Source organism: Bombus terrestris, chromosome 4, assembly GCF_910591885.1.
Source record: "Bombus terrestris chromosome 4, iyBomTerr1.2, whole genome shotgun sequence".
NCBI lineage: Eukaryota > Metazoa > Arthropoda > Insecta > Hymenoptera > Apidae > Bombus > Bombus terrestris.
Window position 1 is genome coordinate 12,743,813 of NC_063272.1, and position 19,108 is coordinate 12,762,920.

Below are 19,108 nucleotides of genomic sequence, written 5' to 3' on the forward strand. Positions count from 1 at the left end.
TCCGTCGATACTGATTTTCTTTCTCTGGGAACACCGAATTTCTTTACCGGCTGATCTATCACGTTGGTGTTCATAATAAGCGTACACCTGTGCTGCACCTGCTGAGAATTTCTCACAAGATAATTAAGCTACCTTCGGCCATTGTCAGAATTTGAATATAAATTACCGAGCGCAAATTAAAGCGATCTAGTATCTTTTTATAAAACATGTATTTACTTGAATGTAATACATGTTCTTTCTATAAAATATGGTTCAATTATGATAACATTATGTTGTAAAATACCACAAGATGAAGGCATATTGTGATAAGAATTTATAATTATATTTATGATAATCTTACGTTTGAAACCTATGCAGTGAAGTTGTGGATATGATTTAAGTTATATGTTATGCAAGTAATGCGATTTAAAATTATCGCAAAAAAGGTAGTGTGCGCATTTTGATATTTTTTGAAGAGATGGAAATAAAAGTAAAATTCTTTACATTAATAGGATTCGCGATACTGGTTTTTAAACCGGTTTGACTCGTAACTGCGCAAACTGCATAGACGCGTCTACGACATTCTACTAGACAGAAAAAAATGACAAAACGAGCATTTAATCCGCATACCTAAATTATATATGTATTTCTTTCGAAAATTCAATGTGCCAATGAAGTAACGTTTTCAATTAATGTTGATATATTGCACGATATTTAATAGCAATTTTAAACGTTACAAATTTCGCAACATTTTTTAATTTCTGTATTTTATATAAATATTTTCCTGGAGACATATATTTTTCGTTTTTTAAATTAATTTAAATATATGTTATTTATTTCATTATATATAGAAAAGGAAACAAGATACCGGAATTTTCATTTTTAAGTTAATCAATTGATTTTAAATTAATTTTCTGTTTAAGTATATAAACAACATACAATCATCCATTTTGCTACAAAAAAGGAAAAAAATTGGAATTATAAAATTTCAAAATGTACTTGCATCTATCAGTAGCTTCAATTTAAAATGAAATATAAACATGATTCTATAACGATCAAGAAAGGAAACAAAATAGCAATGCCATAGGTTTTATTAAAATTTTTACAAGAGATGGAAGCACAGTCCTACAAAGAATCTACGCGCTATAATCCTTACTTCCACCTAGTTCATAGTACCTCCCCGGCAAAGTTTCATGTATTATTTGAAAAATACGGAAGAACGAAGCAAAATCTCCACCACTGGGTGAAGAATAGCCGTCGAGAGGAGTATAAAATATAGTTCGGTGCATTCTTCGGTTTGCCAGCGGCGGGCGGCGTAGTCAAAAAGGTAGGCTCGCGTCTCGAAGATCGAAAGTAGCGTAAAAATAAAACGTCCGATGTCGGGGCCGTGAACCATTATGTGTAGCAGTACCGGGGCATAAAGTCTGTCGGAAAAACAATTATCAAGAGCCAGGACCATAATAATTTGCGAGAAGTATCGTCGTCCTGTGTAATGCGTCGTTTTCTCCGAAAGACGAAAACGAGGAGCCTGAAGGCGAGCGTGCAACGACGCCGCCCGATACTGGGTGGTAAGTCCATGGTGCATCGAGGAGCAATCAGTTGTAGCAACAACCTCTGCGACCGTGCGCTGGTAGTAGTGCATTGGCGGTCGGTAGAGGGGCGAAAGTATGACGAGAGAGAAGCAACCAGGAGGGCGGGGGGAGATTGTTAAGTTATGTTAGTCGATGTACGGGTTTGTTTGCGTAGTCGGTGACGGTGTAGAAGCACGCGGCGACTGGTAGAGGAAAACGACGGATGAAAAGAGAAGAAGAGGAAGAAGACGACGAAGAAGAAGAAGAAAGAGGGAGGCGAGGTTGCGATCAGGGTGCCAGGGGGTCTGGCCCAAGCCTGTTTGTCGGTCCCGTTGCCTTATAATCGTGGTATACGGATAATGGTTTGGGTTAGGGGACGCCAGGATGGTCCGCGCGTGAGGGGAACGCGAGGAAAGAGATCAGAGGGAAGGACGCGTATAGAGGAGCCGGCAGCAGCGGCGTCGAGAGAGGGCAGTTTCGGACGCCCTGCTCCACCAAGACGAGAAGAACGAGCCGACGCACGACCAATCGAGCGAAACTTTCGCTGGCTCCGCTTGCTCGCCGTTTGGCAGAGCTTTTCTTTCTATCTTCCTCTGTTCGTGGAACCATGATTTCTGACCTTACGATGCAACGTGAGCCTGAAAATGTAATTACCGAGAAAGCCCACTGGAGAACGGTTTCGCTGACGGTGGAACGCGGGCAGCTTGTTTGAGGAATGGCTATTGAAAAATGTAGTATTATGCTGATACGCTTTCGTAGTAAATTTCGTAATAGGGTTTTGCAAAGGAGGAATGGAAAATTTTGCATTTTGTTAAGTGATTATAGAAGGTAAAGAAAAATACATTGCCGATTAATTACTGACAAAACAGTTCCTCGTTTGCGCTTAATATACATTACCACTTAAAGATATACCATTAATATGATAATTTGTATTTACGTTTGTTTTGTGGATGTTTTTCTGAAGTATGTTCATCTAAAGTTTATTCAAAGTTTAGCGTGTTTCAGTGGGTAGGCGAATCTGATGTAGGATACCAGACACGGCGATTATCTGCGGGGCACGTTTAACGAGAAAAGGATTGATAGATTCACTAGAAAAATTTTGCTCAAGTTCTTAGAATTTTATGACAGCTATAAAATATGATAGCACAATTTTATTGGTCCTGATCAATTTAATATTGTTCATTCTACAATCTGCATCATAAAAGAATGATCATATTTCATGATATGAAAAGAAATGCAAATATCAATCAGTTTATTTATGTTCAAGACGTTCAATTAGTTTCAGTTTGTCATCATTTGCATTTGATGTCTCGACATTGCGTCGATTACGTAAAAAGAAAAATAATAAATAATTCAACGGCGTATAACTCATAATATCAAAGAAGATTTTTGCTTCGAGATAAATGTTTGAATCATGTTTATCTGATTTTTCTTATTGATTATCACTTCTTAATAATGCAATAAATTTAGTTACATCCACTTTTAAATTGAAATTATGTTACGAACATTTAAAACCATTATCAGTATTCAAAACGCACTACTATTGTAAAAAACACTTGTATAAAAACAACATGATGTCCATAATTAATGCAAATCCTGCGATTCGTATACAAAATAACGAGGGATCTTATACGTGATAGTGTCAGAGTACTATTAAATTTCGATACGTTAAAGATAAATCAATCATTTTTGTGGTAAAAACAGCAATAATTTTCGCTAGGAATATTTAACTTCGAAAACTACAGCTGGGAAGTTAAACCAACGAAAAATCAACTCAAACTCAGTCAAAATCCAATCACTTTTTTTGACATTCATTCATCAATTCATAATTAACTAATATATTCGTAGTAATAAACTTTTACACCTTTGAATATGAAATTTAATATCTTTATATTATAATATTCCAATAAATATGATTTAAATATTGCCTCCTTGCTGTTGCAAATCTTCGATTGCTCGAATTCTCGTAACACGACTAATCCAAGCGAGACTTAACAGTGAGTTGAATGCGTGTTTAACGCGTGCGGCACGCGAAAGAACGCAGCAGCCGTGTGTCGCGTTGGAGCTTGACGGAGTTCGATGTTTTCCACATTGACAGTGTGCCTTACGTGGAAGGGGATCGAAATGGAGACTCGACCGGGAAATTTTTTGGAAGAGTAGAGTTTCATTATCTAAACACATCGTCGTCGAATATATCGACAGGGTAGCGGTGGAAAAAAGGCAAGGGATGATAGGGGTGGTGCAGAAGCGGCGGATGGCGTCGGCGACAGCCGGCAGAGCCACGTCGTCGCCGTTGAACGGACGACGACGAAACGACGGTCGGCTCTCTCGTGCAGACGGACGAAACTGTGGAGTGAGACGAAAAGGGAGAAAGAGACAGCCGGGCGCCGATTCCAGCGACCGGCCGGCGCTAACCTCGACGCCAACCGTGGAACGTCGCCGACGTCGCCGACACCGTCGCCGCCACTGGTCGACCCACGACACCACGACGAAGACGATGACGACGACGACGACGACGATGTCGACGACGACCACGACGACGACCACGACGACGTCGACCAATGCAAGAATACTTCTTCTGTTGGCATCGTGGCATCATCACGACGGGGGTGGGAACTTTGCTCATCGGTCGCCAAGCTGGAGGGCGCCCTACCACCTTACTACTCTCCAGCCCTATCGCATCCCTCTTTACACACCGACACATGTTTGCTTTGGTATTGTCAGCTGAATTTCTCGATTCCAGTATACGTCAATAGCATGATGTTTTGTTCAGGAATAATTATGAATCTCGGACCTGCACGGCGAACGGTGCCAGCGAGTCTTTACTATTTTCCGCTTTCTTCTTTGGTTAGTCTCTTCTCTTTGGAAAAACCGAACGAACCCGCTCCCTTCCCCTGACCCTTCTGATTGTTTGATCGTAAGAATCGTTTGTTCCGGGAAATGGCGTTTGGTTTTATGGTTCTTACGGAATTCATGTAATATCGATCAAACCGAAAGAAATGTTTTCAAAACCTGTTTACCACGGGGAAACTTTTCCTCTTTGAAACACGCTTACGCCGGACCCCGGGGTAATCGTAAATAAATCAACGATTGAAATTAAGGTCGCGTCAGTCTGGACGCGTGAAAGGTTATTAGCTTCTTGCTTTTTAATCAAAGAAATGCAACAGCGTTATACGGTAATATATACTTATGCGTTTATGATTCATATGGGGTGCCATTTTTCTTGTCAGAAAGTGTTACAGTTAATTTGTATCTTTAAGGATTTTTAAACAAGGATATTTAAGCATGTGAAACTTACAACAAATATACGTGTTATTTGAATCTTGTATTTAATAACTTTTATAAAACGAACATACTCGATTAATACATAGATACATATGTCTTATATATAGGTTTTAATATATTCCGGTGTATAATTGGAAATAGTTTACATTCCATTCGTTAGCACCGAAGCATTTCCGTGCGTTCTATCGTAATATCGTCAAGCATTATTAACAATTTTATTATTATTTCATTCCTATTATATCATAGTCTTTAGGTCATTTTTCAAATCATACTTTTTTTTTATCATTAAGAGATTCCTCGAGTTTTAAAAAATATATCAAAAAATCATTATTAATACGTTTGATTTTTCGTTCAAATTTCACATTCAAGATTTTTGTAAAACCTTCTAAAGTCTTTCTTTTCGGCCGAAACGAAAGCAAGATTAAGATATGAGAAACTTCGGAATTAAAAAATAAAACCTCCGCAGATATTCATTTGGACAAATAACAAATGCTATGTAAGAGGACTCATTGTACGTACCCTATATGCATTTGTTAAACATTACAGAGGTATAAAACTGTATTGAACGGTGATTCGAACGATCGATTTGTCGTGTCCCTAGATCCAGCACGATAACTCATTTTTTTGGCGGATAGAGACGGCGCCTGTGTGTATAGAGATTGTTCCCTCCCGGTTACCCATGTTTTAACCCATGCCAGCGCCTACCCCCGGCATATCCACGAAAAGTAGAAGCGACCATTGGGGCGGAAGATGACTACGACGGCTCCAGCGTGGGGCGCCAAGTGTTTTGATGCTTGTTATGCGAAGGGGAGTTTGATAAACAACGAGTTGGAGAACGAAGCCGGACCTAGATCGTCACCATCACCTCTTCCACCCACACTCGAGACCGACATCCGACTGACTGGCTACGATTGTGTCATTACAAGAGAATTGATATCACGATGCTATAACCGTCCCTTCTTGCTTCTCCCTGTATGTAGTGTACAACAGTCTGAGCGGAGGGTGCTCGTAAAATGGAATCGCTAACGCGCGTTGATTGCTTGGCAACAAATTGAAATCACCGGTACCGTTACAAATGTGCAATAATCCGTGGAATCTAAAAGTATCCGACAGACCTTGTTTCGGTTTGTAAGTTTCCTAAATAATATTCGATGTAGTAAAAGATGAAGGAAACGACAGTAAAAGACGAGGGATTATTATGATCTCGATGGTGTCTTCGGAATTTTAGAATTTCAGCGATCTTTTATTCGTACGAAAGGCATGATAGGATCATGTTGCAACGGAATACATTTTTAGGAATTTAATATAATCGAACAAATCTGATGACGCGTCGTTGCACGTAGAAAATTATATTTGACTCTGGACTGGGTTACAGATGAATTAAAACCCGGTACGGACTAACAGTTTCAATTAAAATACTTAGTTCTAACTTGTATCTTATATTTCACACGAGGAATATTATTAATAGGTTTTACTCCTCTGAGAACTGAATTTTGATTTAAAATACTAAAGGGGAAATAAATAATGATCATGATCACAGTGTTAAAGAAAACAAAATGAAATATTTATTTGGCGTAAACACGAGTTAATAAAATATTGTAATTCTGTTTAAAGTTTTTCAAACATTACGTGAGAAACAATCGATAGGTTAATTCTAAATAACGTGTTAAATATCAAGTGAAGCGAATGATGCTGGAAAGCACTTAAATTTTTGGTTATCAAGACTCGTCGGATAATTTATAATGTTGCATTCCAACGGTACGGAATTAGATGCACTAATGATCCTACCCATTCCGTTGCACCCCGTCGCTATCATTATCCACGTTCCGTCCTCGCAGCCCGCCCAAAACGAAGCATGCATTTAAATGTATGTGCTCGCCAGAAATAGTATTTGACTTTTAACGAAACAAGCAAACATACGTTTAGCATTTATCTGTGTACCTACTTAGCGGAGGAAAAACATGAGTACCCTGAAGATTACGGATTGGTTAACGTGTTACGTACTCTGTTCCAGTATAGAATAGTTCATTCCACATTCCAGCAGTATAAAAGATAGCTAAAGGTAAAAAAGAAAAAAGAATAAAATTGATTCTTATTTTAGAGATTCTTTCTTCCTTGTAAGCATCATGACACATCATGGTGATATTTATGATTAATCGTGTTAATCACCGGATCCTATATTTATCTTTGTGGAAAAAAATTGTTGGTTAAATAGAAATCTATTTAGATCGATTAATAATAGCATTTATTAATTACAATTCAAATGGGATTAATAAAAACCTCAAACAAACGTGTACAGTGTAAGTACACTGGCTCATGAAAATATTCAAACGCTTCTGGAAATTTTATGTATATTTTTGTATTATATAAAACATTTTGAAATTTCGCTGTAACGGGACACGATCATCGTGATTATATTGGTCGAGTTTGAAACGGACCTGAAAATGTATATAGAAGTTGCAAGATATTTATTGGAAGCATGCACTTTGTAAAGATCATCAAAGTATTTATTTACTATACATATTAATAGGCCACAATATATAATGAGACTATCTTTAGCATTAATTCTATGTTTACGACTACTATTCACGCTGTATATTAATTTGTCACTAGGGGTATGTTCGTAATAAATGTCGTGTAGCTTCTATATTCAATTTTGGATTAGTTTCAAATTTTGGTATATATTATAATCGCGATAATCGCGTCTCATTACCGTTCCTAGTGAAATTTCCAAATATTTCATAAATTCATTAAAAAATTCTGTATAACGAGTGCTTAACTACTTTCAGGTCATTGCGTAATAATATAATATATGCTTCTATCCTTACATTCAATATGAATCGCTAATGACCGTCGGGCAGCAGCGTAAAAATTTTCCATCAGCTAAATAGTATAAACAATTCAAGAAGAGGAAGCCGGTCGTGTTTACGATGGCAGCGAAGACTGTCGATTTAGCCGTGTTTTACGTCCACGGGGGGAAAGAACCCCGATTCGGTGCGCGCGGAGCCCCGGAACGGGAGGATGCTAGCTAGCACAAATGACATTGTTTATCTCCAGCTCGGAGCAAGAAAAGTCTCCGTATACGGTTAGTCGTTCGACTTCACTCGGTCAAGCACCTTCGTGTGTACGATTGCCAGAACGTGCTCTCCTCGTTGCCCATGCATACACGTACATCTACCTTCTATCATTTTATCTCTTTCTTTTTCCGTCTGTCTCCGCCACCCTCGTCCATGCGCCGATATCACGATGCTCACGACCGTACACAAGCGTATCGAGAGGGTAGCTACACGTATAGAAACGCATACGTGTTCAGAGAATGGCGTCAAGATCCGCGTCGCCACGTTACTGGCGCGCCGCTGCTGTGTCGCCGCGAATTCGCGCCGGACGAGGCCGCCCTTAGGCAACAGACAGCCACAGGGGTGAGCAGACAGGCTCCAGTCGTCCTCTCTACACAACGCTACATATTGCGCGGTCGTCGGGCTCGCGGCCAGTCGACGCTCGACGATCGACGCAGTCGGTCTTCGATTGTTTATTTCAATTCCTTGTCTTCCAAATCTTCATTCCAGACGAGTTTGAGTTCCTCGAATTCAACTGCAAAACAAAAGCATCATAGGATAACGGACGATATGTGGCAGTCTCGACCGGTTCGGCGGTGCGCGCCGTTTAAATCTCCCGCGCTACGCGAGAACGCGGTTAATATGTAGTTTCGAGTGCCGGTGCGTGTTACGGTAGTCAGTTTCGAGCACGCTTGGAAAAATTTATGACTGTGGCAGCCGGAGATTCTCATAATCTGTTGCGGACACTGAATTGCAGAGAGTGAGACTTATGTCATTCGGTAATAATCATATTTATGAAATGTTCTCATGTTTCTCGGTGGTAGATTCGGTTTTGGTTAGGTTTTGGGTTAGCGTTGTTTGGTAATGTATATTTGAGCGTTCATGATTCATATGGGATATAATAGTTTTTGTCAGTAAATGTTACAATTAATTTGTTAATATTTAAGCATTTTTGATCAAGGGTATCTAACAACGAAAAGCTCATAGTAAATACGTATTACTTGAATCTTAATACGTGTGCTATGTTTGTGTTAGAGTAATGGTTATTATTTGAATTTGGTGAGCTGATTCGAGTGCTATCTAGCGGCTTTGATTTATGTCACTTTTGTGACTAATTGTTGGCATAGTAAAAGTATGTTACTGTTTTTCTATAAACGATTTTTAGAGAATACAAACGGTAAAGAGTACGAAATTCATTTTTGATTGTTTATTAAGTTTTACAGTTTGTTGTAAATTTTGTTTAACTTTTTCATATATTTAAAAGACAGATATTAGTAAAAAACTAGAAATATTTGGTATTGTTATTTAAGGTTAAATATAAAACTTGTAGGAAGGAACGCTAGATTGCATTAGGTTGATACATTATGTATATACAGTATTTGAGTATTTATGAACTGACATTAAATTCCATCGTGTTTTACATTTGGTGCATTGAACTCTAGATTACGGGAGTCATTGTTATAAGTTCTACCTCGAATTCCGTCACGGCGCATGTGCAATAGTTAACCAATAGCGGAAGGTTACTGCTGCAACAGGTAAGAAATTACGAGAGTTCAGTGATATCATACGTGTAGCAAGCACGTGGTTAGAAGAGAAGGAATTTATCGAGTATCTACGTGCAGAAAAATTTGATTAAACTTTACGAAACAAAAATACATGTATTTTAAATAAAAATTTTTGTTATCTTTTAAACTTTTAACCTTTCAGTCTGCATAGAGACCAACGGGTACTATCTTTCATTTATTTTTAAATCGATTTATATAAAATAAAAGTAAAATATTAAAGTAAAGAAGGTTTTACTAATTCTAATGATCAGCTTAGTATCTACTTCAATTTATTAATTCATGCAAATAGGATTTTTAGTTTCGTTCAGTTTTCAATTATTTTCAGTAGTTATAATAGTAGTTTAGTAGCAGTTTAATACTCGCAGAAAAAGTGATTTATATTTTGCATGATTAGTTTTATAAAAATATATAAAAGGTACAACGTATAGATTATGTCTTAAGTTCGTATCGTTGTACATGATGTCTACATACATACTCGAGTTTTTACATTCATTTGAAATTTTTATATCGATATTTCTAATTTTTATCTTTTGACAAATTAAGTCGCAATAAAAATAAATTTCATTTCTAAATGTAACTGAATCCGTGATACGACTTCTTACAATTGTTATTACTTATCAAAGGATTAATAACAATTGAATTCAATGACAACCCCATCGAGTCATGTTTCTATCTAGCTGTGACACCTTTTCATACTTCTTCCTACTTCTACCTTTTTTTCCTATTTCTGAAACAGCTTCAACTAACAGTATCTAAACATAAAATGAAATTCAATCAGGTACCATTAGATTCCTATCGGTCCCCCAAGGAATTACGTTATTCATGTCCCGTATTACGTTATTTATATCCATGATCTACACATGAATGTATGTAGATGTACATCGGAACCTTCGACATTATCGTCACAGTAACATTGACATTGCGCTCCGCTCATCTTGTGCATACAAGGCACATTCTGATAAATGACGTTGAGGGAAAGCGATTCGCTGTATATGAACAAATGATCGCATAGAATAAGGGGGGGGGAGGGAGGGAGGGGATGCCGTACGTTTTCTTAAGATACGTTCATCCAAGGATCTTGATAATGCTGGATATCGAATCAATAACATCAAGCAATGATATATTAACTACTATAATTTTCGTATTTGATATTTCAACATTTGCATTGAATTATATTGCTAACAGTAAGCTGTATAGTATAGCTGTAGTGATTTATATTATTAAACATTTTGTAAAATTCGATATCTACGTATAAATATAATAAAATGATATCTATAATTATTCGTATAATTAAATTAATAAAAATGGCAGAAATTAGAATTTTTCAGGCTTTTACTCGGTAATAATTATTAACATATTTCGTTATAAACATATTTAAATTGCAGATTATATAATAAAAGAGGTTTATGCAAATGCAAATGTTGATAACGAGAGCTAGAATATCTTGGTTTCTAAGAAGCGAATATGTTTAGTTCTAATTGTAAGTACAAGTAGTTTGAAATAGATTTCTAAGAGGTCTCGATTTATCATCGAACGAGGCACCGTACATCACTTCTCCATTACGTAAATTGTAGGTACAACCTTTGTATCGTTTACTGAACCAACGATAAAATAAAGCACAGCAACAGAGTCAGTTATAAATACGTCTACGTTGCATATTCCACAAAACATTATGCAAATATAATCGTAGTTAACGAGGATTAGAATATCTTGGCTTCTAAAAGGACCGTTTAGCTCTAATTGTAAGTAGTTTCAAACATTCCTCTAAAACGTCGCAATTATCATAAATATCATCGAACGAAGTACCGTACATCGCTTCTTCGTTAAAATTTTGACCTTTGCGTCGTTTTTACAACTAATTGTGAAATAAAGCAGACAAAATCGATCCCAAACGCGCTTACGTTACACAAAAGGCTACAAAAGGCTATGCAAATAGAGATCTACTTAACGAGGGTTAGAAAATCTTGATTTCTTAAAGGTTTGCTCCATGCTTTCTAAATGTGTTCAGTTCTATTTGTAAGTACGTAACTCGAAACACGACTTTCCCATTTTTATCCGTTCGGGTTATTATTTTCGAAAAGGTTTCAATTTATCACCGAACAAAGCACCGTTAGCATAAAGGAATATGCAAATGTGGCGTACACCGAGGGAACGTTATAGTTCGCTAAGTATCGCTTTGAAAATCGTGGCTTAATAGGTTTAAATAATTCTGTCGGCATCGCGACTTCAAACACCGAGCCGATGAGGCCTCCTTTCAAATATTAAATTCCCCGCTGTCGATGTGCATTTTTGCAATTTCGTATGCATGCACCTCGGTCATACATACTTGCTACGTGCACTCCTCGGCATCTTGCCTCCCGTCAACTACCCAGTGTGCATGAATAAAGATGGTGCAGGTTTTGCTAGCAACATCGTACGCTTGTCTGAGAAGTGGCGAGGACACGTAAGAAGAGTGGAATATAGCGATGGGACCAATCCTATACTCGAAACGTTCGAACAATCCGCGGATCAACTATGTATGATAAAGGAGTGTTACACGCGAAAGAAATTCGAAGTATCTCAATGATTTTAGGAAAAATTGACATTTTTACATTTCCAAGCCAAGTTTCAAGGTTTTGTTACTGCCTCGATCTTTTTCAGTGTTTAACGTACAAGTTTCAATTTGATTACGTAGCAAATACCGACGTACAGTAGCTGCAAAAAGTATCGGCGACGATTATTTTCCGACCATTTTGTTATCATCATATCAAATTTTTATCCGTACTTGAAAGTACCAGATACTAAACGATACGAAATTCACTATACGCTCATGTCGGTCATGTGTATCCAGGACACCTGTTGGTTACATTTACCGGGAAACTCTAAACAAATTTTACTTTAGTTTGATACCTCACGTTGCAAGCTTATATCAAGCCAGACAAGAAACAAAAGCAGTTGATAATATTCTATTTGCGCTAAAAAATTTCAACGCCTGTCATTTGATACTTGCGATCGATAGCGTACTTGGATTAAATTAAGTAGTGTACAAATACAATCATCGGCAGAGTATCGCGTGTATAGATACATTTTTTACCCGCGATATAAGTCGATTCGAGAAGAGCATATCTAGAACCTTGATATACTATTTTCGCATTATTCACTCGCTTTCTGTACAAAACTTGTATTTTCCTATTTTGCCGATCATTTCAGGCACATCGATATAGTAACATATATCAGGAGTTGAAGAAATTGAAGTTGCTGTATTGGTCCCATCGCTAGTGGAGGCCATTCGTACGCATTATGGCCAAAGAGAAATGATGGGTGAACAGCGGTGCGCGAGAGAGAGCTACGAAAGAGGGTGCCCCGTGCGCCGTCTGCGGGAGGCAGGAGGGGAACGGGACGGACAGGCGCCTACGGCGCGGATCCGAGTGGCGCCACCGCTAACGTAAGCGTCAGCGTTAGCGCCGGTCGCGCGTCCGGACCGGCCGATATTATCCAGGAAGTTACGAGCCGCACCTGTCCCATCATACCTCTCCCACCCATCGGGCCACGTCGTACTCGTCGTTGCTTTTACACAGTGCCGTCGCAACATGCCTCATTCCGGCGAGCGTTCTCCGCAGTTCGCGCAGGTGCTTGAACGCTCCGAGCTCTCTCTTTCTTCCTCCCTTTTTCTCTCTCTCTCTCTCTGTCTCATTCTCTCTCGAATGTCAGAGCTGATTTTTCGCGTCCGGCGCCCCGAAAGTGGAGTCTTCCGGCTTCAACCTGTGGTTCCTCGCATCCGGTGTGTACAAGTAGAAAAGAAAAAGCAGCGGATGTAAGGTCGAGTTAGTATCGTAGGAATCTCGTGATTCCTCGAATCTCCTCGAATGGGGAGAAACGCGACGCTGGTCGAAATAATGGGCCACGGGAGACGACGAGAGCGTGACGAGACTCACGGGTCGGAGCGATCACCGAAATAGAAACGAAATAGATGCTTTTATTTTGCGCGAAACCTGCCCATATGCCGGCTCGGACTCGGGTTTCAGGTGCACGAATTACTCACCGTCCGGTTCCACGGAATTGTTGGAATACGTTGATACATCGCTGAAATGGGGTCCGTTAACCCTGCTACCTTCTTCGTTCGGGTCGTTCTAGACTGAATCATATTTTTCTCTCGGTAGAAGGTCTCAAAGTAGTTTAGGAGTGATAAGAGAAATATCGTTATCGATACGTGTAATTTCTAGTTTTAATCTTATTCTGCGGACTTCTGTTCAATCTTCAAAGGCGTTTTCCAAGTGAAACGGAAGCGAGTTTGGGACGTAGGCAAGGAATTCGAGAATCGTAGCAGAGTCTTTTAATTCGCGAATCTACTGGGGATACTGTGGTAGAAGGGACAGTTCGCGTATGTGTTCCAAAGGTGGCACAACTCAAACAAGTATTAGAAAACGCGAAGAACCAGTTGGAAGCTTATAAAACGAAATTATTTATACAGCTAACTATATGAATGTTAGACAAGATAATAGGAAAGAATGATCAATGGTTATTTTTGTAATTTTAATACGACGAACGATATAAGCGAAATTCTTTGAAATTATAATAAAATTACAGACATACTCATAGAAATTTTATAATATATAGAATATTTTGTTAAAAAATCAATTGAAACGTATCGAACAGAAATTAAAGAATATTTTTCTGTACTTCTGTCTCTGAAAAGCGAATACGGGCGACGTTTGTCATAAAATAAACAAATTTTTCAATTTATAAATAATTCAAATTCCACAGGAACTCGACCTGCACTGGCGCCTTCATACAGATAATAGCGATGATAGGAGAATGTCGCGAATGAGTAGCATGCGAGGATAGTTATAGAGGTTTCTAAAAACGGCAGCAACCGGAAAAATAAATGTCGCACCTTGTTTTACGACAAAGAATTAAGTAGGGATAGGCGCCAGTGATGTAGACGATTACGCACGGTCCGGCGAACATGGTACCCGTCTCTCACAGGGGACAACTAGCTTTTTCCATTCGCAAACGGATATCGTTAATGCCTTCGAATTTCCATAAACGTTCGTGCAAGCGAACCACAGTGACAGGTGGCTAGATACTGTCCGAGAAAGTAGACACGGAAATGCAATTAATTACTCGCCGTTGACTGAACGGTTAATCAAAATTTCCATTGACCTTTTCGAGGAATTATCACCAACTTTCATGGCCTTTGCTCGTTCAAGCTTAAAAACATCTCTTCGCGATCGTGTACATCCTTGTTTAAAGTAAAATGGCACAACTGCTGATAATTAATGTGATAATTGACGTGATAATTCCAATTATCGGGAACACGATTAACTGAACGAATGTTTGTATTTATATGAAATAACGATGCAAAATGTATGAAAGAATTTGCCTATGGAAAGAAACTGTTTACGAGAATAACGAGATAGGAGTAATCGGTGATATCGGATTGGTGTTCGTAAGTTTCTGGTGAAAATTTTGTTAAAGAAATTTGTGACGCGTCAGATAGACAATTTTTGAAAATTCGCGTACATTCTGAATATAATTTGGGGAAGCATTATAGAACGTAGGACGAAGTAAAAATAAATACGATATAGAAAATTGAATAGTACAAATGCCGAAATTAGTCAAAGTTCAAGTTACGATTAATGTCATTCCATTGAAAAGAACAAGTTCGGTTGCTTTTCACTCGCTAATAATTAGTCTGATAACCGTTGGAATGCAAAAGTTGCGTCAGTAGTTATCGTTGAAGATGTAGAACGTATGTATCTTATGTAGATGAAGATACATACAAGCGTAGAAGATACTGTTGAAAGTTTAGCGACTAAGTTCTAGAGAATTAAGACGACGCAACGTATGCGTCGATAGTAATGAACGTGTCGATGTAACAACGAAAGGATGAGAAAATATCTTATACTTCAGGACCATAAAAAAAAAAAAAAAAAAAAATTTGGAGAAAAAATGGAGATGACTGAAATAACTCTACAGAGAACGGTTAAAAAAATAAAATTGGAAACATCTTATATCAATATCTGCAACTTGCAAGTTATACCTACGCGTGACGTTACAGAAGGTTAAATCACTTCAAGCTTTAAACTCGTGTCGACTGGTTCGAGTCAGGTTCGATAGCAAGGAAGCGGGCAGAAATTTTGATGATCGGTCATTTTGACACGCGTTTCAAAGCATCGTACCGGTTCATCGGGGGTACAACGAGAGTCAGCCTCCACCGGAGACCAAGAATAGCTTGGAAACGTCTCTGCGGTTCGCGGAAGATGAATTACAGTGGAATCGTGAGTAGCCGCTTCGAAGAACGACGGCGATCGTTCTCGTCGTCGTGGTAGGAATTTCGAGCGTTGACAGCGGCGCCGTCGGGGGTTGGATCGCGGCGTCCAAAGAAAAGTATCGCGTCCTTACTTTGTACGGCATGTCTCGAACAAATCCAATGAGAAATATTTGCACGCGTGTGCCATCTTGCTTGCGTGCGCTTGTCACGATGCTCTTAATCGTGTTAATTCTTCTTTTTCCACCCTCTTTTTTTGTTATTTCTCGGTCGTACGAATCGTGATCGGCCAGTGTAAGCCCGAAGCGTATTCGTAATGATCGGTTTCTTGGACAATGAATATTAAACGACGATTAGCAACCTTGTTTCGTTATGGTTATTACATACGCAGCTGTGCACACGCTGTCCGATTAGACTTCCAGTTTCCTTATTAGTTTATTGCTTGATGAAAGTTATAATCCTCTCGCATATAGCTGTGGAAAATTATAGATAATAAACATTCTGTTTGATGCTGTTGAGAAACTAGCTTTTACGAAAGGAAAAATTGTTGTTGAGCCAGGTTGTTGGAAATAATTGGATATCCGTATATCATATGCTTGTAATCTATGGCATATTTAGGATCTTTCATATTTAATTTTTATTTTAACGCTTTGATATGTACGTGGTTAATATGAAATAAGGTTTCATTTAGATATTTATATTAAGTATGAATTTAATACTATGAGATACTGGGATTAAGAACTTTACTGATTTCATTCTGGATTAGATTATTAACAGGTTATAAATTCTTAATCTAATCAAACATTGCTAGGTAATTTTCTTTTATTTATTCGAATTTCAATTCAACAGCGTCGATACATAATATCAAATATTTTACAATAAGTAATATCCAGCATATTTAACGGACATTTATCTAGATTGCAGGTAGAAAATTATATTATTTATTATAAGCAAAGTAAGTGGCACGAAGAGTACTATATCTCAGTACATTTTTGCGCTTTCAAACTTCCCATAAAGATCCGCCAAGTCTAATAATATCCAGCAGAACTTCAAACGCGTACAATTTCAAGTGATGTCATCCGACATATTCTGTTTCCTAGCGAGTGACATTCCTTTCCACATTGTCTTCCAGGGCGCCAGTGTTTATGTTAGACCGTCGTCCGACTCGTCCTCGCGAATGTTTCGCATGCATTACCACAGACCGTTCGGGCGACTGCCGGTGCCATCGGACACGATATGTCAAGAACGGCGCCGTGTTCCGTGCTACCGGTACAGAGAACGTGAATAATTTTCGTGTTTGGAAATAGAACGAAGCAAAAGTGCGACGCGTATCCGCTCGCGCGACCTGTTCCGCTCCTACGCTGGTGCGGCCCGTTACGAAATGGTCATCCGCTACGGCTTATAATTTTGTACCTTGACTCTGAGGGGACAAACGTACAATTCGACCAGAACTCGTCGAACCGAGACCCGACTCGGATATTTTGTTTGTTTAGGAATTTTAAGATTTAGGACTTTGGACTTAGGACTTTGGGTTTAGAACTGGACGATTTAGGATTTTGTTTGCAAAGCAGTCAACTATTTTTGACGAGTGTACTTGTCACGAAGAAATGACAATATTTGTGCTATGATGAACCCTGTCAGTAATAAAACTAAAATCTATAAATAAAAAAATAAAACAATCATTTCTTTACAGCTGAATTCTATATTATTACTACCACAAATACTCTGTGTTTTACGAGTGTATTCTTCGTCACTTGCTGTTTGCTATACGTTTTAGGTACATACTTTTCAAAGAGGTCGCAACAGCTACCCGAGTAATAATATTGTGAAACGCGTCGGTTTCGTCGCATACTAAGTTCGCATACGACTTAACCTACGAATCGATCGTGATCGATTTTTACTTTCTGATTGGCTTAGAGTGTGCATAGTTATATGTAGATGTAACGTATATTATATAACTGAATCTTTCTCAGCAATAGAATTAATATTATTAGCGAAGCTTTGAGTTTTAGATTTAGCGTTACAAGTGAGTTACTGCTTACAAGTAGTACGACTATAGAATCAATAAAAGAAACAAAATTCTTCAAGAGAGTTTCGTAAGTTATAAGTGACAAGTATTCGTTATAACAGTAAAACAAACAACGTTCACGAGAAAATTTTATAAGCTACGAGTCTCGAAATTGTTTGATGCGGGTCGTAGCTGTTTTTTTTTATCGATATAAGAGTTGGTTGTACATTTACATACAACCGACTGTGCGAATGATTAATAATACAGATGTAACGAGAGAGCAGTTTTCAATGAATAAGTACTTGTTAATGGAGTATAAAAGAATTTTTGAGATAAGATATGGTAATATGCACATCGTTTTATTTTTTTGAAACGTTCGGATTATTTTAATCTCCTTCGTTCATAGATTTTTTTCTTTAAAAAAAAGAAAAAAAAGAGAGAAAGATCTCGTAAGGAAAAAGATTACGGTTCATTGCAACTTTTTATTCCAGTGAGATAATTGAGAATTAATAACCGCTAAAAATAGATTGCTTAATAACTGCCAATGAATTATACAACGATAAAATAGACACATACGCAACACTTAAATATAGATTCATAGTTATACGTTACTTTTTGCAGCTAATTGATTTCTACAAACGATTTAAATAATACGGAATTAATTAAAAAATATTTACGGAAGTTAAATAACGATTGTTCGATGATACTTGAATGAAATCAATCGTATCGGTAGTAAGTATTAAAATTTGAACAGAGTTATTACTTCGTCGCTGTTCGATGAAACCACCTTTGCCAACCATCTACATAAATTATCACAGAAGAAAGAATTTCTCGAAAGTGATCTTGTACAAAGGAAAACAGGATCTGGAAGAGAACAAAAATAGGACGTTATTACAAAGCCACGCGAAAACAGAATTTCTCACTGTCGTCGGGCAATCAGTTCTCTGATCGTACGAACAAAATGCCTGTTGTCTTCCACGGTGTAGTCCCAAGGGATACAAGCTAGAAATACACGCTCGTTTTGTGTGACGTGAAGTTGAGCGAAGGGCACCTTGATCAACACTTTAATTGGACCAAGACACCGAGGCACCGAGAACGTGGACGGCCCTGGAGAATTTACCAGGCTTTACCGAATGGACGAACGATGAAGCGAGACAAAATCAGAACAAGAGGGGGGGGAAGAGAAGGAGGAAAAGAAGGGGGGAAATGGTGAGCGGTTGTGGAGAAAGAAAGAGGTAGAGAAAGAGAGAAAGAGCGAGGGACAGTTTGCGGAGGCCAGGCGCCTGATTACTAGCCAGCTCAGGACGCCAGACATACATAACTAAATAACTTCCTAAATTCTATATCATTTCGGAGCGAGTTCCAACGGTGAAATAACGCGTCTAGACGTCGCT